At 42.5% G+C, this 18,566-nt stretch overlaps 1 long non-coding RNA gene across 1 annotated transcript; it reads right to left on the bottom strand.

The window, feature by feature from the left end:
• Positions 1–1,346: 1,346 nt before the first annotated feature.
• On the bottom strand, positions 1,347–12,138 carry LOC116563448. Its single transcript, XR_004274412.1, has 3 exons — positions 11,972–12,138; positions 10,347–10,348; positions 1,347–1,359 (listed from the first exon to the last, which is right to left on the bottom strand). It is a non-coding gene; the product is annotated as an uncharacterized LOC116563448 (long non-coding RNA).
• Positions 12,139–18,566: the final 6,428 nt, after the last annotated feature.

Here is an 18,566-nt window from a genome sequence, read left to right as displayed (position 1 = left end):
AATGTTTATCACAGCTTTATTCATAATTGCCCCAAATTGGAAGCAAGCAAGATATGCTTTAAAAGGTTAATGGATAAACAAATTGTGGTACATCCAGACAATAGAATAGCATTCAATACTAAAGAAATGAGCTGGTAAGCCATGGAAAGGCATGTAGGAAACTTAAATGCATATTACTAAGTGAAAGAAGCAAGTTTGAAAAGGCTGTATACTGTATGAATCTTAACTATACAACATCTTGGAAGAGGCAAAACTATGAACACAGTAAAAAGATCAGTGGTTGCCAGGGGTTCTAGAGGGGAGTGCAAAGGAGGACGAATAGGTGCACAGGGGACTTTCAGAACAGTGAAGATACTCTGTATGCCACTACAACGGTGGAAACATGCTATACTTGCCCAAACCCATAGAATGTATAATACCAACAGTGAACCCTAATGTAGCTAAAATAACATACCAATACTGGTTTATCAATTATAACGAATATATCACACTAAAGGAAAGGGAGGATGCACAAAAAGTCACAAGAAAAATGAAAATGGTAAGAAAGAAAGTTTTACAATTCTCATATCAGACAAAGTAAAATTCAAACCACAGCATATTAGAAGCACAGAGAAGAACACTTTATAAAAGCCACATTCCACAATAAAATACACATTTTAAAAACTTAAATGCACTAGTATCCTTTCCGTGCTGACTGTTAAAAATTTTAAAGAAAGTTTGGTTGTATATTGTGCTGGTGACGATGTGGGGAAACAAGTTCTCCCATACAGTGATAGCAAGAGAAAGAAATTGATGCGAAAAATGAAAGGTGATGTGATAATAGTTATCACAATGACAAAAGCACATATCCCTTCTTGGAGCCAGCGATTCTCTTCTGGAAATTTAACCTACAAATATATTTGAATGTGTGCAAAATGGAGTAAGTAGATTAAAACTGTAGCATTTTTAAAAATAGCAAAAGATTGAAAATAACTAGATGCTCATCAGTAGGAACTGATTAATTAAATAATGCTGTATCCATACAATGGACCAGATGTTGCCATTACATAGAATGAGACAGCTTTTTGTGTATTGATGAAAAATGATGACCAATACATAAGTCCTTAAAAGACAAGGTGTAGTAGAGCACCTGGCATGCCACTTTCAGGCTTGTCTACATGTAGACTATCACAGGAAGGACATGTGTGTAGCTTGGTAATGGTGGCACCAGTAGCCTCTGTTAGGCATGGGGAAGTGAGGGCCGTGGTGCTGGGATAGGAGGAAGACTTAATGATCACTCTCTACCCTCTTGTTTCTATCCCAAAAAAAAAAGGATAAAAAATAATTTTAAAATAAAAGAGCAAAAGGGTGTATAATAAACTTTGGGATGTTTCCACTGACTGTTTTAAAAATGTTGATCTTTAAAATGTTGGTTAGCTCTGGTTATCTGGACAATTTAATTATGTGGAACACCTCATTTCCTGACAATGCTGAATGGATAAGGCATTACTCTGGTTTGCTGACTTATGCACAATTATAGAGTTAACATTATCATCATAGCACAAAAGACATTGGAATTTAGAACAAAGGATGGGGATACTTTTCAACAAAGGCATTAAGGCAGAAGGAGAGCAGATAAAATGGAAAGTCTGTAATTCTCGCACTGACGGAGGGATGGAGGCAGAATGAACAAAATCTGGGAGCCTTGGTGAAGTGCTGTGCTTCTGCGCCTCACAGGCAAGGCTCTGTCCACTCAACAGCACAGCTGGCTGCTGCCTTCCTGGGAAGAAACCCTGACAAAAAGAAGGGGTGCTTCGGAGGGATTGGAAAGAAGGCAGGGAGCCTGAATCCTGGCATCAGCTATGGCATGGCACAGCATGCCATGGACTCAGGCATGTGAGTAATACCCACCACACACAGACTCAAGTGTGAAGCAACCACCTTGACAGAATAGAGCAGAAGTTGACCATCAGGCTGGTAGAGATTGTAGAATGATTCCTCCAGCCTGTTTTTAAAATATGGGTGTTTCATATACCAATTCTTATTTTTAGCTTTGTTTAAAAAATTGGAAAATCTAACAGTATGAGGCCCACTTTCCTTGCATGTTAATAACACACTGGAGCAGAGCAAGTACTGTCTCTCTTTACATGGAACGCCAGCTTAGCAGGTAACCGTGGTCCCCAGCACCCCCTCTCACTCCACACACGGCCCACCTCACTCCATTACTTGCTGGCCTCTATGGGCATTTTTATTTGCAGGTCCTAGACTAGACTTGGAAAGGGTTGTTTTGCAAAATTGTCTCAGAAGCAGAAGATGTTTGAATAGATTTTGAAAGGCATAAAATAGTGGCTTTGGGGATTTCATATGCAAGGCTAATAGAGCAAAGCTTCCTGGAAGACCAAAGTATATCCTTTTGTCCAAAAATTGGGCCAAGCACAGGGCACCTATGGTTTGGGGAGATGATGGATGACGCTGAGTGAGCAAAGTGCTGGTCATCTTAGTAAAAATATTTACTGAGCTCCTACTCTGTGCCAGGCATTTTATAGTAGCACATCAGTGAACAAGACGAATGGTTTCCTACCTCACAGGGCTTACAACTTACTAGTGGAGGTAGCCAGTCAATGAGAAAACAAATTATTCCATGTCAATTTACAAACCATAGCTAGCACTATAAAAGACTTAGACAGAATGTTGTTGTCATAGAGAATTACAGTGAAGGTGGTCAGGGAAGGTGGGATGGAAGCTGAGGCCTGAAGGATGAACAGGCTCGGCTAGATGAGGAATGGGATCAAGAGGATGCCAGGTGGAAGCAACAGTATGTACAAAGGCCCCGCCATAGGAGGGGAGTATTTCAGAGGCTGGAAGAACAACCAGACAGTCCCCAGCCTAGTGAGTAAGGAAGAGATTGGTATGGGATGACGCTGGAGAAGCAGCAAAGTCAGACCACAGGTTTCTTATTATTTTTTGGGGACCAAAGAGTCTTGCTCTGTTTCCCAGGCTGGAGTGCAGTGGCATGATCTCAGTTCACTGCAACCTCCGCCTCCTGGATTCAAGAGATTCTCCTGCCTCAGCCTCGTGAGTAGCTGGGATTACAGGCACCAGCCATCATATCCGGCTAATTTTTGTATTTTTAGTAGAGATGAGTTTCTCCGTATTGGCCAGACCTCTTGACCTCAAGCGATCCGCCTACCTTGGCCTCCCAAAGTGCTGCGATTACAGGCATGAGACACAGCGCCCAGTCAGACCACATCCTTCTGAGTGAAAAGAGCTGTGCTCTACCCTGAGAGGAAGCTTCAGAGGAGTGTTAAGGGTAAGAATGACATGATGCAATGCATGTGTCTAAGGGACTGGAGCAATCACCCCAAGAAAAGAGAAGGCAGAGCAACACCGAAGGGAAGCAGCGAGAGAGTCAGCAGAGCCACCAGCACCTGCTCCTGTGTCCTTTCAGCTGTCCAGGACCAGCAGCAGAGCATGATCCTAGCTCCTTCCCTCTTGATGTCCTGCCACCGCCCTCTCCTGTGTTTCTCTTTCATCTCTGCCCTTGGTGCTCCTGTTTCAGAACTTTCCCCCAGAGTAGAATGTGGAGGGAGAGTGGCTGGCTCCCCTTCTCTTTTCCTCCCTCTCCTGCAAACACACGCCCTCCCCTACACACACACACACACACACACACACACACACACACACCTCTGTGAGAGTTCAGATAGCTGCATGGATAGGGATGGCTGTGCAGGTGCAAAGAAGCAGGTGGAAGAGCTCTGCCTGGCTACAGCGAAGCTGTGGGCCTGAGCTGAGCGAGGCCGGCTGTTAGGTAAGGCAGTGCTAGCTGGTAGTGGGTCTTGAAGCCTGAGACTAGAGGAGTTTTAATATGATTTGGGAGACAGCTGGGAGCCTTTATGGGCAAGCGAAGAGGAGAGTGACGTGATCTAAGTGACGCTGGAGGAAGATGATTCTCGATGATGTGTGTCCAATAGAGGAGAGGAGACCCCCAGGCTGGAGGAAGGGGAGCTAATTGGAAGGCAGGAGTGCAGGTGTGAAGCGATTATGTCTCGGACCGGAGCCCTGGGAAGGCGAAGGAAGACAGAAGAAGAAACGGCAGGATTTAATGTTGAACAGAAAGTGCCTCTGGGGTTGAACTGGGGTGGGAGATGTGCTACAAAAGTGAGGAAATAAGATACTGGGAACTCATTTAACAGTAAATGAGAACTAGAAAAGGATTTGGGGCAGTGAGATAGGAAGAACAAAGGTAGGAAGGCAGGGTGCCATTACATGGGAGTTGGTGCTAGAGCCAAGAGAAACATTTCACAGCCCACACGATATCATGCCTGTGGGAAGCTGTGCCTCCCCTCCCCTCCCACCTTGGATGGTCAATTACTTTCTTCCGTATCTGCTTCTATTCTTGTATCAAGCACGAATCTGTGTTGTAATACGTCTTTGTCTTTCTATGCCTGCTACTAATCTGTGAGCTCCCTGAAGACAGAGGCACTATTTTACTTCCTTTCAACTCCCAGGGCTTAGCACAGGGACCAGCCCTTCACGAGCACTCAACACGTTTTGGTGAATGAGTAAATGAATGAATGGAAACTTTCCAGAGGACTGACACTGAACCCCAGCCACAGCACAACTCTGTAAAACTTACAAATTTCGTGGCAGCTGCAGCATCCGTCAAACTCTTGTGGAGATCAGGTTACAGCTGAGAGCCTCACAAAGCCCCAGCCATTGCAGCAATTGACAGGTGGTCTTAGAAGGAAGACTGGGATTGGCAGACAGGATGCTGGAGTAGTTAAGATAGTGCTGTGGGGATTTGAGGTCAAATTGCAGGGTTGTTTAAACACCTTAGGGTTACAAATGAGTTTTCACCCTTAAAATCCCATTTGCAAATATGTGGCCTTAAACTGTCCAAGTAGCTATCTTAATGATGTTAAATCCCTGGTTGGTAAAGGCCATAGGAAAGGCCTTGCATATTTTCATCCTGTTCCTTTCACTGAATTTACATTTGTATTACAATGAAATGTGAAAACTGGAAAATACGTAAAAACAAACCTTTCCCTATCACATGCTATGCCACCAGCCAATAGCAACTAAATTTGTTAAACTTTCTAGATAACTGCCATTTATTCAGTAGTCAGCTTTTACTATATGACAATCACTGGGTTTTATGTATCTTATAGTATAACATTTAATATTCACAAGTGCATGAAACAAGTACTATTGCTCCCATTTTATAGATGAGCAATCTGAGGCTTAGGGAAGTTAAATTACTTGCCTACTGGGTATATGATATTATGAGCTCATCATTTGGTTGTGCAACCTTCCAGATGACCACTAGAGAGACAAGCCTGGGAAGGACTGAGAGGCAGGGCTGCAAAAAGAGCTGGGGGTTGTCTGGAAATGATCACAAATGGGAACCACCAAGTAGCCCAGTCCTACCAGAGGGCACATGCAAAGGGAGAGCAGCGCTCTAGGTCACACTTTAGAGTAGGTCCCTGGGAAACGCCCTGGGAAGTAGAAGAGAGGACAGCATGGGGACAAATGACTTTTCCAAGGAACAGTTGGGAGGTCCACTTGAAGATCACAAAAGTCCCTCTGCAGCCTCAACACACTGGTAGCAGGGACCCTAGCCTTCTGCCTCTATTTCTTCCCATCTATCCCTTCCCTATCTGCTCCATCCCAATGGATAAATGGTTAGCTTGAATGACAACAGTGTTTTCAATTCTATCCATGGAAAGCAGCTTGTGATTTTAAAGGGAACATGGACTTTGGTGTTTGTTATACTTGGGCTCAAATCGCAGCTCCATTCCTGCCGGCAATGTGACCTTGGGGAGGATACTCAGCCTTTTTGAAATGGCTTCCTTACCTACATCATGAGGTTAATGAACCTGCCTCACTAGCTTTAGATTTGACAAGAGGATTTGTTAACAAATGTGAGGACTTCTGTTTTCAGAAATATGGCAGGCTACATGTGCAGAGAAGCTGCTTCCAAGAAATGACTCCCCAAGATCCTAGATGAAATGTAATAAGTACTTTTAAAAGTAAATAATTGAAGGCCAGAGTGACAAAAAAAAAAAAAAGGAGAATTCCAAGAGATAAGCTAGTGATGAGTAACAGCTTATCCCAAAACTTAGTGCATTAAAATGATAAATATTTATTATCTCAGTTTCTGTGGGTTGGAAATTTGGGAGCTGTTTAGTTGGGTGGTTTTGGCTCAGAGGCTGCAGTCAAGATATTGGCCATGGCTATGATCATCTGAAGGCTTTCTGGGGCTGGAGGATGTGCTTCCAAGATGGCATGCTCACATGGCTTTTGGCAGGAGGCCTCACATCCATGCTGTAGTGCCTCTTCATAGGGCTGATTGAGTGTCCTGACACTTTGGTAACTGGCATTCCCCCACGATAAACAGTCCAAGGAGAGCAAGGAGGAGGCCATAGTGTCTTGAAAGTCAAGCACCATGACTTCCATCATTTTATATTCATTAGAAACAAGTCATCCAGTTCAGCCCATACTCTAGGGGAGTGGAATTTAGTTTCCACTTTTTCAAAGAAGGAGTACTGGGGAATATGTAGACATAATTTTAAAACCAATAGAGCTAACATTTTTCCCAAGTCCAGGGATTATCCTGGTGGCCTAGAGTCACATTCAGAAGGGACTAGACATGAAGTCTGGGGCTCCGAATAAAACATCACCCTTGGAGGGTTACACCCTCAGTAGGATAACCTGCCTCATAGAGTGACATTTGTCTGCCTGAACCTTTGCTTGGGGATTTGGGCCCACATTCATGCTATCTCAATGGACTAAAAACCCAAATGAACCGTGTGGTTGAAAATAACTCCAGGTTGATTAGGCCTCTCTCTGAAGAACACAGTCCTCAGAAAATTATTATAAATAAAGTTTCAGGGAATATGAGATGATGATCAAAATTTGCTAAAAACATGATAAAATCAGCAACATGAACAAGAGGCAAGAAAACAACAAGAAAGGACAGGCTACCCCCACAGGAACCATGATCAAACTGACTGCCAACTTCTCATGATCAACACTGGAAACCAGCTGACAATGTTACAACACATGTGGAAGTGTTTATTTCAGATGTTCTTTAGTTGGAGCTCGGGGAAAGGCTTGAGTAAGTAGCAGTCAGTCTAGAATCTGCACTCTGAAGTGTAGAACGTGAAGGAATATAACAGTGAAGGTGGCAAAAGTTCATTTATTTGCCTCCCAAGAAGCCAATAAACCCAAAGAATGGCACAAAAACAGCAAAACTGCACTTTCTTTTACCATTTTGATGGCAATGGATGTATTTGTCCATGTTCAGGACATATAGAAAGCTCCGACTACCCAAGGCCAACCAGGGCAACAGTGGTGAAACAATGAAGGACAAACAATTGCCCTTTAGCATGTGACTTTTCACACAGTGCCTGCAGAAATTCAAATGATGGTTTTAAATTGAACTTATTCAAAACCCAAAAGAGATATAGATGTTTTATTTGATGGGAGCTATTTTGTTGATGATAGTACAGGTAAAAAGATCTTAGGAGACAACATAGTTCAAACTCCTAATTTTAAAGGGCAGGAAACTAATTCCCAGAGAAGAGAAGTAATTTACTTATGGCTGGATTTACACAGATCAGAAACCAAGTTTCTGGTATGTCCTGCTGGATTATTTTTCCCATGAGACATAGGAGAGTTAAGCATCCAAATAAAAGCATTATCTCAGCCATGATCTCCAATGCTGTGATTTCTTGCTTCTTGTTCCTCATTCAGGTCCAGGCAGTGCAGGAGGATGTCTTGGATGAGCCAGTGGGGGTGTCCTGAAAGCCTGCTCTTGGCTGGGAAATCTTGGTCAGCTAGGACTAGGATCAGGACCACCTACCTAGCCAGGACTCTGCAGGAGTGTTGAGGAAATTGGGTATTATTTTTGTTATTTTTCCAGTTAATTATGTAAATGGTACCTATTTAGTGCACTTGGCATTCAAATTAGATTAAATGGTAACAATGATTTTCATTCCATACTGTTCAGTGAAGAGAAGACAGTAACTTACAAGAGTTACAAAGTATTCACACAAACAGGACATTCTCTTTATTCGGAATCCCTTATATTTTCTCTACTTGGATTTGAAACTGTATGGAGCCAGACATGCCCTTTGTATACACCTCCTTGTGTGTTTCGTCCCAGAGTATGTATTGAATATACCTTGATACATTCGCATACCAAGAAAATGTTAGCTGTGCTGGTTATATGTTGAATATAACTTGATAAACTCCATAATCCCAGGTTTCACTTTTTCTGCCTGATTCTGGGACATATTGAGCCAGTTTTTCACTAGGGAGCTGGACCCATGAAGCCAGGAGACCTGGTAATCAAGGGTTGTATGACACACAAGCCCTGTCAGTTACCCTGATCAGTATCACACATTGTTTCAGGAACTTTCTCTAAGGCAGAATCCTCCATCCCATGTTGGGCTGCCCTCCAAATGACTGGAAGACTACTTCATTTTGCTAATGATGAACTTGGTTTGGGTTTCTTATTATTTTTGTTTCCTGGAGCCCAGTAGCCACAGTTTCATAGGAATCAAATGAGAAAAGAGGGCAAGTCAGAGTGGAATTTTCCCAGTCTCTGTTTTCTTTCTAAGTGCAGATTCCCTGGCTGGGGTCTGCCTGTAGCAGCCTGCAGAAATTTTGACCTGTAAAGAGGAAATGTTGTGCTCAGAGGGGCATAGTTATTCTAGGAGAAGGTGCTCTGTAGTAACCACAAAGCCCTGAGTGTAAGTGGCTTATTAAAGCTCATGTCCTTTCAGGCAACCCTGGAACTCTTCCTCCCCAGCCCTTTTCTCATGTCCTCTCCCTTTCCCCTCTGGCAAGGACTTTCTGGCATAGAACATGCTCTTTTCTCCTACAAAGTGGTCAGAGCTTCTTTTTCATTCTGAACATAGATTTGCATGGTTTAAAAAATAAATCCAAAAGAGTAAATTGGAATAGACCTTCTGGAGGGAAACTGCAATATGTATCAAATCCCAAAAAGCAATTACATTTGGAGGAATTTATCCTGAAGAAACAATCAAGCTCATGCATAGAGGTCTAAGTGCAAGGATGTTCATCATGGCCTTGTTCATGTGAAAGTAAAAACAATGAGATTCCAGAGTTACTGCTGAGTGGGGTCAGGCAACACCTCTCCTACCTTATATGCACCGGCATCCACTAGTTTCAGAGGCTAAACACAAGGCTAATTGAAGAGCTGAAGAGCCTCTTGGGATACAATACTTAAAACCATGTCTTTTTTTTTTTTTTTTTGAGGTTGAGATATAGGCAGACATATCTGGTGAATGTGGCTCTAGTGAATGTGCTCTGGTGAAAACCAGTTGGTGGTAATCCTAAGGTGAATTTCATTAGAAAGGAGAAAGTAAGCTCCTGGCTTATCAACAGGGCCTCATCATTAGAAGGAAGCGGTGGTTCCAAATACAAAGCGCTGGCTGGTACCAGCACTTGAATCAACCCCTCTACTAGAGAGGCCAACTATTTAGATTTGCCTAGGATTGAGGAGTTTTCTGGAATATGGGACTTAGGGCGCTAAAACCAGAAAAGTTCCAGCAAACTGGTCATTCTGCCCTTTACTAGAGAGGTGTGGGTGGCCACTCAGAGAAAGTAGTTATGTGAGAATTGATAGAGTGTATAACAACAGTGGACATGTTGGGCTGCAGGCACCCTCGCTATGGGGTCCTAGCTGAGCATAGCGAAGGTATCTTTTCCTTTTCACTTCATAGGGCTTATGTAGCAGAAGAGATTGCCAATTTTGAAATGCATTAACGGACACATTTGGAATGGTTGGTTTTCAGAACGTGGTGATGAGGTCAGTAGCACAACAACAGGAGCACAGTGCCAGGCCAGAGCATGTCCTGTGGAACTTGGGGATGCACTGCCTTGGTCCAGCTGGCCAGAGAAGCGAGCAACAGGAATGATCCATGGACACACGTAGCACCTGGGGATTCTTGGAAATACTGAAGGAGGAAAATTTTGAAAATGATGGAAGTTGGACCACTAGAGATATTAAATTTGAAGAACTAATGGTACTATATTTGTACTTATTGGCTAGTAATGCCTGGGTCACATTTATGAGAAAAACATTAAAACAACTATTTGATAATAGGAAATTGATTAAATAAATTATGGTATTTATAGTCACTTGGGATAAAGACATAAATGAGTGTATATACACACATATACGTATATATATGAGAATGAGATGTAAAGACAGTTACAATATTATTGAATGGAATAAAATTAGCGTGTAAAATATGGCCCTATTTTATTTCAGGATGTCTACATTTTTAAATTTAGATGCATGTATATGGATGCCCAAAAGAGTCCAGAAGATTAACAACTAAATAGACTCTGCATAGTGGAATTTTGGGTCATTTACATTTTTATTACTGTTTATCTCTCAATTTCTCTAAAAGGGCATGAATAACTTACATAACACACAAACACACACATATGCACTAAAACTACTGGCACATGCCAGACAGCTGCAGCTTTCTAACACCTTTCATTAAAAAGGCACCATATCTACAATTTTAAAATGTGTTCAAATTGAGCACTGACACTTTGAATAACATATTCATAAAGAACATATCACCTTTAGGCCTGAGCTAAGTAGTACATGCCTTTTGAGGCACTGGGGGAAGAAAAGTATATATCTCAGTTCTCATGACCATCTAGGTTTAGGAATTGGCAAAGAAAGAAGTTAGAATTCCTTTTTCATTTTGTTGGCAAAGGTTTCTTCCATGCCTGAAATTGCATGACTACCAGGTCTGGTGATCTGAATAAGAAGAGGTGGCACTCCAGCCTGCATGGCACACAATGGAAGCCTAACAGGCTTGGCAAATAGTGAGGGGCTCTGGGCAGAGGACAGGTGCAGGTAGGGTCCATGTGGGCTCTGCCTGGACAGGAGCCCTAATGTCTGTGATCTCTTTGCAAGGCATGGACATAAAGCAATTATTTCATATGTACTTGTTACATTCGTTAAACAACACCAACAACCACCAGATGCCACAAGCACTTTATTGTGTTCCCTATGCTAGGCATTTTGCACGACACTTTATGTATATACATGTATATATCACCTCTCTTAGTAGCACACCTTTAAAATGGCATTACTCCCATTTTAAAGATAGGAAAACTGAGACAGCCCCCACCCCGCGCCCAGTCAGGGGCTTAATAATTGAATCACCACTCTGTGATCTGCTGATACTATGCAGTGACATTTGTAATCCTAGGTTTGCCAGCCTTTTATGTTCCTAGCCCAGAGAAGTAGCCAAAGGAGAGCAGCCAAGAAGCTATTTTGGGAAAGGCCTGTGCAGGCACTCTCTGTTAGGATGCTGTGCCCCTGCTCACTGATGGCTCAGACAGTGGAAATTAGAGGACCCAAAAGCTCCTCTGCTTGTCATCTGCAACATGTCTTTACTGTTGATGAGCAGAATTCAGAGCGCCTAAGAATTGCATACTTAACAGGAGCTCATCCAAACCTATTTGGTCTGGATAATGGGCTGGAAATCAAGCTCTTGCTGAGAGTTTCTAGTTCAATCAAGTCAGAAAATTACATGAATCTCAATTTTTAAAATACATATGTTTCATAATATGATTGAAGGAGTACCTTGGTCTTGAGTTTTTAACCAGCTAGCCCCCATTTCTGCCACCCTAACCTAGAATCAAAAAATTCATGGGGATCTATCCTACAAAATTTAATTGTATTCAAACTGCCGAGAAAGGAATATTTGCTTAAGGTACTTGGTCCATCAGAGGGTAACAAAAGACAGGCTGACTTCATAGAAATATACAGAATTTTTATGTAAAAGTGTGCCCACTGAAGTATTTGTTTTAATCTTGTTTTATATTTTTTACTGCAGTACTTTCACAATGACATGTTCCTGGGGCCTAATGTCCTCGCATAACACGAGAAAAACAAGATTTGTTTTAGTCTCTTAAAGAATTGAGCATTGTGTACAAAAACCTTACATAAATTAAAAGGATGAATACATTTACAGGTGTAAATGCAAACCACTTCCAACTCAAGGCAAACCATGGTGTTCTGGCAGGAAAACATCAGGTAAGAAAGGAAACTGAATCCGAAGGCTTGGGCTCCTCCAACCCTCACAGACTGGCAAGACAGAAAGGACAACTGGTCCAGTTTGTCGGCCTCTAGAGAAATCCTGAAACGCTCAGTTCTGACACATTAATACACGCACAGATCAAGAGACTGCTGGTCAGGCAGATTCACCATGCCACAGACTTCTCCTCCAAAAGCACGTTCTCACCTCAGCCAGAAAGTGATCGAGCAACATGTACTAAGGGTTTACATCAAAGATATGTACAGGGTGTTAAACAAATACCAAGGGAACAATTAACTTGAATACAAGGTCAAAGTCAGCAGCAAATTCTATAATCCAGTGCTGATATTAGATACAAGCTTCAAGGACCAATTTCTTTTCAAAGGCTTATTCCAGTTTTGTGAGGTTACCATGTGGTGTATACATTTGCCTGGGGCAGATTTGTACTTCTGAATTAACTCATGCAGCAAATGCTATGCATCTGCTTACAGTCCATTTAGAAGCATTTGCAGTGGATGATGGAGGGGCCAGCTCATCACACTCCTGCTTGCTGATCTACCTCAGCTGGTGGGAGGACGGGGAGGCTAGGATAAAGCTACCAATTCATTCTGAGTACTTGCCCTCAAAGGGAGTAGTGATCTTGATCTTCATGGTGCTGGGCACCAGGGCAGTGATCTCCTTCTGCATCCTGTCGGTGATCCCTGGGTATATGTTAGTGTTACCAGACAGCACTGTGTTGGCAAATAGGTCCTTGTAGATGTCCACATTACATTTTATGAAGTTGAATGTGGTCTCATGGATGCCACAAGGTTCCATGCCCAGGAAGGAGGGAACCTCTCATTGCCAGTGGTGATTACCCGGCTGTCTGGAAGCTACTAATTCTTCTCCAAGGAGGAGCTGGAGACTGTGGTGGCCATCTCCTGCTGGAAGTCCAGGGAAAGATAGCATAGCTTCTCCTTGATATTGTGCATGAGTTCCTGCTTGGCTATGGAGGTGAAGCTGTACCCTTGCTCTGTGAGGGTATTTGTGAGGTAGTCAGGTCCCAGCTAGCCAGGTCAGATGCAGAATGGCATGCAAGAGAATGCAGACCTGGTAGAAGGGCGCCATGTTGGTGACCCCATCACCAGAATTCATCACAGTGCCAGTGGTGCCGCCAGAGGAGTGCAGGAATATCACAGCCTGGATGGCCATCTACATGGCTGGGGTGTTGAAAGTCTCCAACATTATCTGGGTCATCTTCTCATGAGCGGCCTAGGGGTTCAGGGAGGCCTTGGTCAGCAGAACCAGGTGCTCCACAGAGGTGATTTGCAGCTGGCTGTAGAAGATGTGGTACCAGATCTTCTCCATGTCATTGCAGTTGGTAATGATGCCATGCTCAGTGGGGTACTTCAGGGTCAGGATGTTGTGCTTGCTCTGGGCCTAGAAGGAGTCCTTCTCGCTCATGCCCATCATCATGCCCTGGTACCAGGGGTGCCCAAAGATAGAGGGAGAATACGGGTTGGGGGATGTTGTGCCCAGCAAAGCCAGCTTTGCACATGCTGGAGCCATTGTCAATGACCAGCCTGTGATCTCTTCTTTCACTGCCTTGGCCAAGGAGCCAGGTGTCCCAGCTGGGAGAGAAAGTGGAGCATGGGTCAGGCCAGTGATGAGTGAGCCTATTAGAGTCTTTAAAAATACTGTTTGTAGAAACTATAAATTGAAACACAGAAGCTGTTGAAAGCAAAACCCTTCCCCTCCTTTCTCCAAAACGGAAGGAGGAGGGAAGGAAAGAAGAAAGGAAGGAAGGGAGAAAGGAGGGAGGGAGGGAAGGAAAGAATGAAGGAAGGAAGAAAAGAAGAAAGGAAGGAAGGAAGGGTTAAAAATGTAGTTAACCATATAAGTAATGGCCTCTCTCATAACTATAGATAATTTTTCTCCCTATCAAAGGTACTAAATTATGTGAAAGGCCACCTCATCTACTATGTGCAAAGGAAGAGGGAATGTAAAACAGAAGAGAAGATCATACGAGTAATTCAAATTCCTTAAGTGATGAAGATTTCTGGAAATATCAGTAAACAGAATCATGTGCTCCAAAAGGCTGAGCTTTCGTTCAAAAACCCTGTAAGAGTCTCTTTTTGGATTACCTGATGAAAAGCTGCAACTTAGGTTGGAGTCAGCAGTTTGGAAGCCATAAAGTTTTCAATCTAGGCTGGACGCAGTGGCTCAGGCCTGTAATCCCAGCACTTTGGGAGGCCGAGGTGGGAGGATCACAAGGTCAGGAGATTGAGACCATCCTGGCTAACACAGTGAAACCCCGTCTCTACTAAAAAATGCAAAAAAATAGCTGGGTGTGGTGGCACACACCTGTAGCCCCAGCAACGGAGGAGGCTGAGGCAGGAGAATTGTTTGAACCCGGGAGGCAGAGGTTGCAGTGAGCCGAGACTGCGCCACTGCACTCAAGCCTGGGTGACAGAGCGACACTTCATCTCAAAAAACAACAAAAAAAGTTTCCAATCTAGGCATTTCCCATTTCTTATGGCCTAGTTGGTATGTCTAAGGAAGTTTACATAAGGGCTTCAGTTCTTCATGGACCCTAAAACTATTTGCAAAATTACCTCTAGCCGTTTCAATTTCTGAAGCTACATGAACCACACTCACATTTACTTAAGCCAATATGTCCTACCTCATATTGTTCTCTCTTTATTTTTCCTATTTTTTAAAATCAGCATTTACCTATAGGAAAGACAATCAGGTCTCCTCTTGCCCTGAATTCAGGTCCTTCAAGGCTCTCAAGAGTGTTACAACAAGCAGAAATCTTAGTGATGAAGTTATTGCAACCCCTCCATTTTATAGGAGAGGAAACTGGGATCAGAGTAGGTATGAGACTTATCTATAGTCACAGAATAATTTTCTGCAAAACATAAATCAGTGTGCATGGTAGAAAATGACAGGTCTCTGAAGTTAAACAGACTGTATAAGAGTCCCAGTTCTACCTGCTGTCCTTGTGGCCCCAGGCATAACCATACAACCACAATCTTGTAATGTCATCCATAAAATGGGGATAATAAAATATATATTAGGGGTTGTGTGGACTGGGCTAGGACAGGCTTTCAATAAATGTCCATTTTCTTTCTTTAAAATACAAGACACCAAAACAAGTAAAATATCCAAGAGATTAAGATGGGCAAATTTCCCAACTTATATTAGGCCACGTGAAAATGAAGTAATACTTCTATTCTTAGTTGATCTCTGTAATTCTTTTAATTTTCTTAAAACCCTGTATCTCCATGGGAGCTCCCTGAAAAAGAAATATTTCCACTATTGAAGAACCTAGAGTTCTTACACTTCCCTCTTGGTGCCTGGGAATTGGATTTCCCTCACACTGTGAGAGTGCAAGGACTCTTCGACATTGGCCTAGATTACTTAGGATGTCGCTCAAGGTCCAGAGGATGGGAACCTCGAGTTTGATGAGCTTCACATAGTAATCATCAAAAATCAGGCTGAGCACTTGCTATGGAATCAGGAAAATTACCAGATGGATGGACTGGTGTGAATATGAAACATAGCCTGATTTTGGAAGTAAGTAAGAAGAAAAGAAAGATACTGGCAATAATGCCCTGTAAACATCACTTCCAATCATAATCTTATATACATATACATATATATATATACACACACATATACATATATATATATATACACATATACACACATATATATATATGTCTCTAAGTAGCAGGAGAGTGATGATATCAGGAACAATAAGCGACTTAGGCTTCAAAGAGACAAATCATTCCTGCACAATAGCTTTTTTTTTTTTTTGACAGTTATGAATAGATAAAGAGGATATTTAAGAGATGTAGTATATCTTATGTTGGTAAAGATTTGATATGTCTCAGAAAATTTTATTTGCAAAATAAGCTACAAGATCACAAAGAAAGGTTGTTGATAAATTGCAAAGTATCTGGTCATAGGGAGCTGCAGAGATGGCTGTCGAGGATGCTCTTATTTAACACCTTTATCATTAATTTGGAAGAGGTAGTGAAGCTCTTGCTGTGTTCATAAAAATTGCAGTTTATGCTAAATCAGAACGTGGTGTGAACACTGATCAGCCAGAGACTGACACAAAATGGTCCCAAAAGGGGAAAATTGGAGAGACACAAGAGCTAACTGAGGAAAGCGTTTTAAGGTATGTTTTGATTTACCTTTCTTCACAGTGAACTAAGTTAGAATCTGACAGCAAAGCAGGGCCACACAGACTTGGAGGAAGAGGTGGACAATGGAAAATAATCTATTAGGTACTCGTGGGGACTAGTATTTGGTGAGGGTCCACCCTGTGCCAAAATCTGCACTCGGACTTTAACATTCTGTGAGTGGGTGCTCAGAAGAGACTCAGAGATGTTAAAAATCCCAGAATAGAAAAGGAACTCAAAATCTTTCATAATCCAGTCATTACCCAGTAATTATAATATGACAAATTTGACTCCCCTGACTTCTAGGAGTGATATGATTTGGCTATATCTTCACCCAAATCTCAACTTGAATTGTATCTCCCAAAATTCTTATGTGTTGTGGGAGGGACCCAGGGAAAGGTAAATGAATCATGGGGGCCAGTCTTTTCCATACTATTCTGATGATAGTGAATAAATCTCACAGGATCTGATGGGTTTATCAGGAGTTTCTGCTTTTGCTTCCTCCTCATTATCTCTTGCCTCTACCATGTAAGAAGTGCCTTTCATCCTCTGTCATGATTGTGAGACCTTCCCCAGCCACGTGGAAGTTCAATTAAATCTTTTTTAACTGTAAGTTAAAACTTACTTATTAACTGTAAGTCCAATTAAAACTTTTTCTTTTGTAATTTGCTCAGTCTCAGGTATGTCTTTGTCAGCATCGTGAAAACAGACTAACAATACACACAGTAAATATAATTTGATAAAAATGTGACTCCCTTGACTTCTAGGAGCTTGGATTCCATAGTAGCACAAAAATCCCATGGCAGATGATCCACTGTTTATACTGACATATGTCTGTATACAAACAACGTATACAAAAATAAACTTATTTTAACCTTTGTAATCAATATGGGGGAATGATGCAAGGTTCTAAATGAACTATGGCAGATAGCTCAAGGAAAAGATGGTGGATGGTGTTCTTGTGACACAACTTGCAACCACATTTGATTGAGAGAGTTTGCAAATCACATCAGAAGAGGGTAGCTGATGATTTACTGTTGTACTGAAGTCCCACAGAATTTTGAAAACAAATCAAGAGGGAGCAGGTTTGTTTGAGACAGTGAAGAATGTGGAAGAGCAGTGGACTTGGAAATAGTCCTGGCTGTTCCTCTGACCAAGCCAATTCAGAAAAGTCACTGAGCATCCTGAGCGCTGGTGATCTCATCTTTTACATGAGAAAAGTGGGTTAGTCTAGGATTTCTTAGGGTCCAGATAAACAATGTAAACATGTAAAGTTTCCATAGGAGGTGGTGGGTCTTGTGGATATTGGACAGTCATCACAACAATTTTGGGAATTCAAAACTTGAAAAACTTTGTACTGTTTAAATGAAACATCTTTGTTCATGGGTGATATGGTTTGGCTGTATCCCCATCAAAATCTCATCTTGAATTGCAGCTCCCATAACTCCTGTGTGTCACAGGATGGACCTAGTGGGAGGTAATTGAATCATGGGGACAGGTCTTTCCCATGCCGTTCTCATTTTTTGTTGTTGTTTTTTGAAGCCTCATGCACCTTTATTTTCCCCATGGCACAAAAGATGGTTCTTCCACCCCTCTGGGATCCATGCTGAACACACTGTCCTGGCGTTAATCCAAAAAGAGAAAACTAATGACTCCTCGGAGAATGGTCCATCACTCCACAGATGCCAGACTGCCCTGTGGGAAGGGGCCTCCAGGCAACACAGCTGCCTGTGCTGGGAACCTGGATGGGCCCATCACTGGGGTCACCTTCTCCTCCTTGGGATGGGCTCTGCAGCCCTGACAGCTGCTTGTTCCTTTGGCTGATACTGGAGAGGGGCCCATTCACAAATCCCCTGGAATTGGCCATGTAAGCCCCTCCACCCCACCTCTCAAGCCAGCTGGGAAGACCGCCTGTCACTGATGCCCCCCAGTGACACCAGCAGTATAGGCGGCCTTCACTATTAGGTCACAGTGAGAAAGTGAAGCCTTCTGCAATCTCTTCCCAGCCTCCTAATTACATCAAGGGTCAAGAGTATGAGTCTTTATGGTGGCTCTGTCCCTGCTAATCTCTCTATTTAAGGGAGGAGGGTGGCCCTGGGCACAAGGCTCATGGGAAACAATGTGAGTCCATGTGGCCAGAGCACCCCAAAACTAACATGTAGTCAGGGGTTCACGTGTGTTGTGCATGTTTTTAGAGTTACTTGCAACTTACCACAGGTGACGCTGATTTTTTTAACTGCAGCAATGATTAACGTGTCTTCTAGGTATAAATGTATTTCAAAAAGAAGTGAGTTGATTTAAAGATCCAGGTCTTAAAATA

This window comes from Sapajus apella, unplaced genomic scaffold (genome assembly GCF_009761245.1).
Source record: "Sapajus apella isolate SASKATOON/1434 unplaced genomic scaffold, GSC_monkey_1.0 scaffold1, whole genome shotgun sequence".
Lineage (NCBI taxonomy): Eukaryota > Metazoa > Chordata > Mammalia > Primates > Cebidae > Sapajus > Sapajus apella.
Note: the sequence above shows the minus strand (reverse complement) of the source record. Positions and strands in the feature narration are given on the sequence as shown.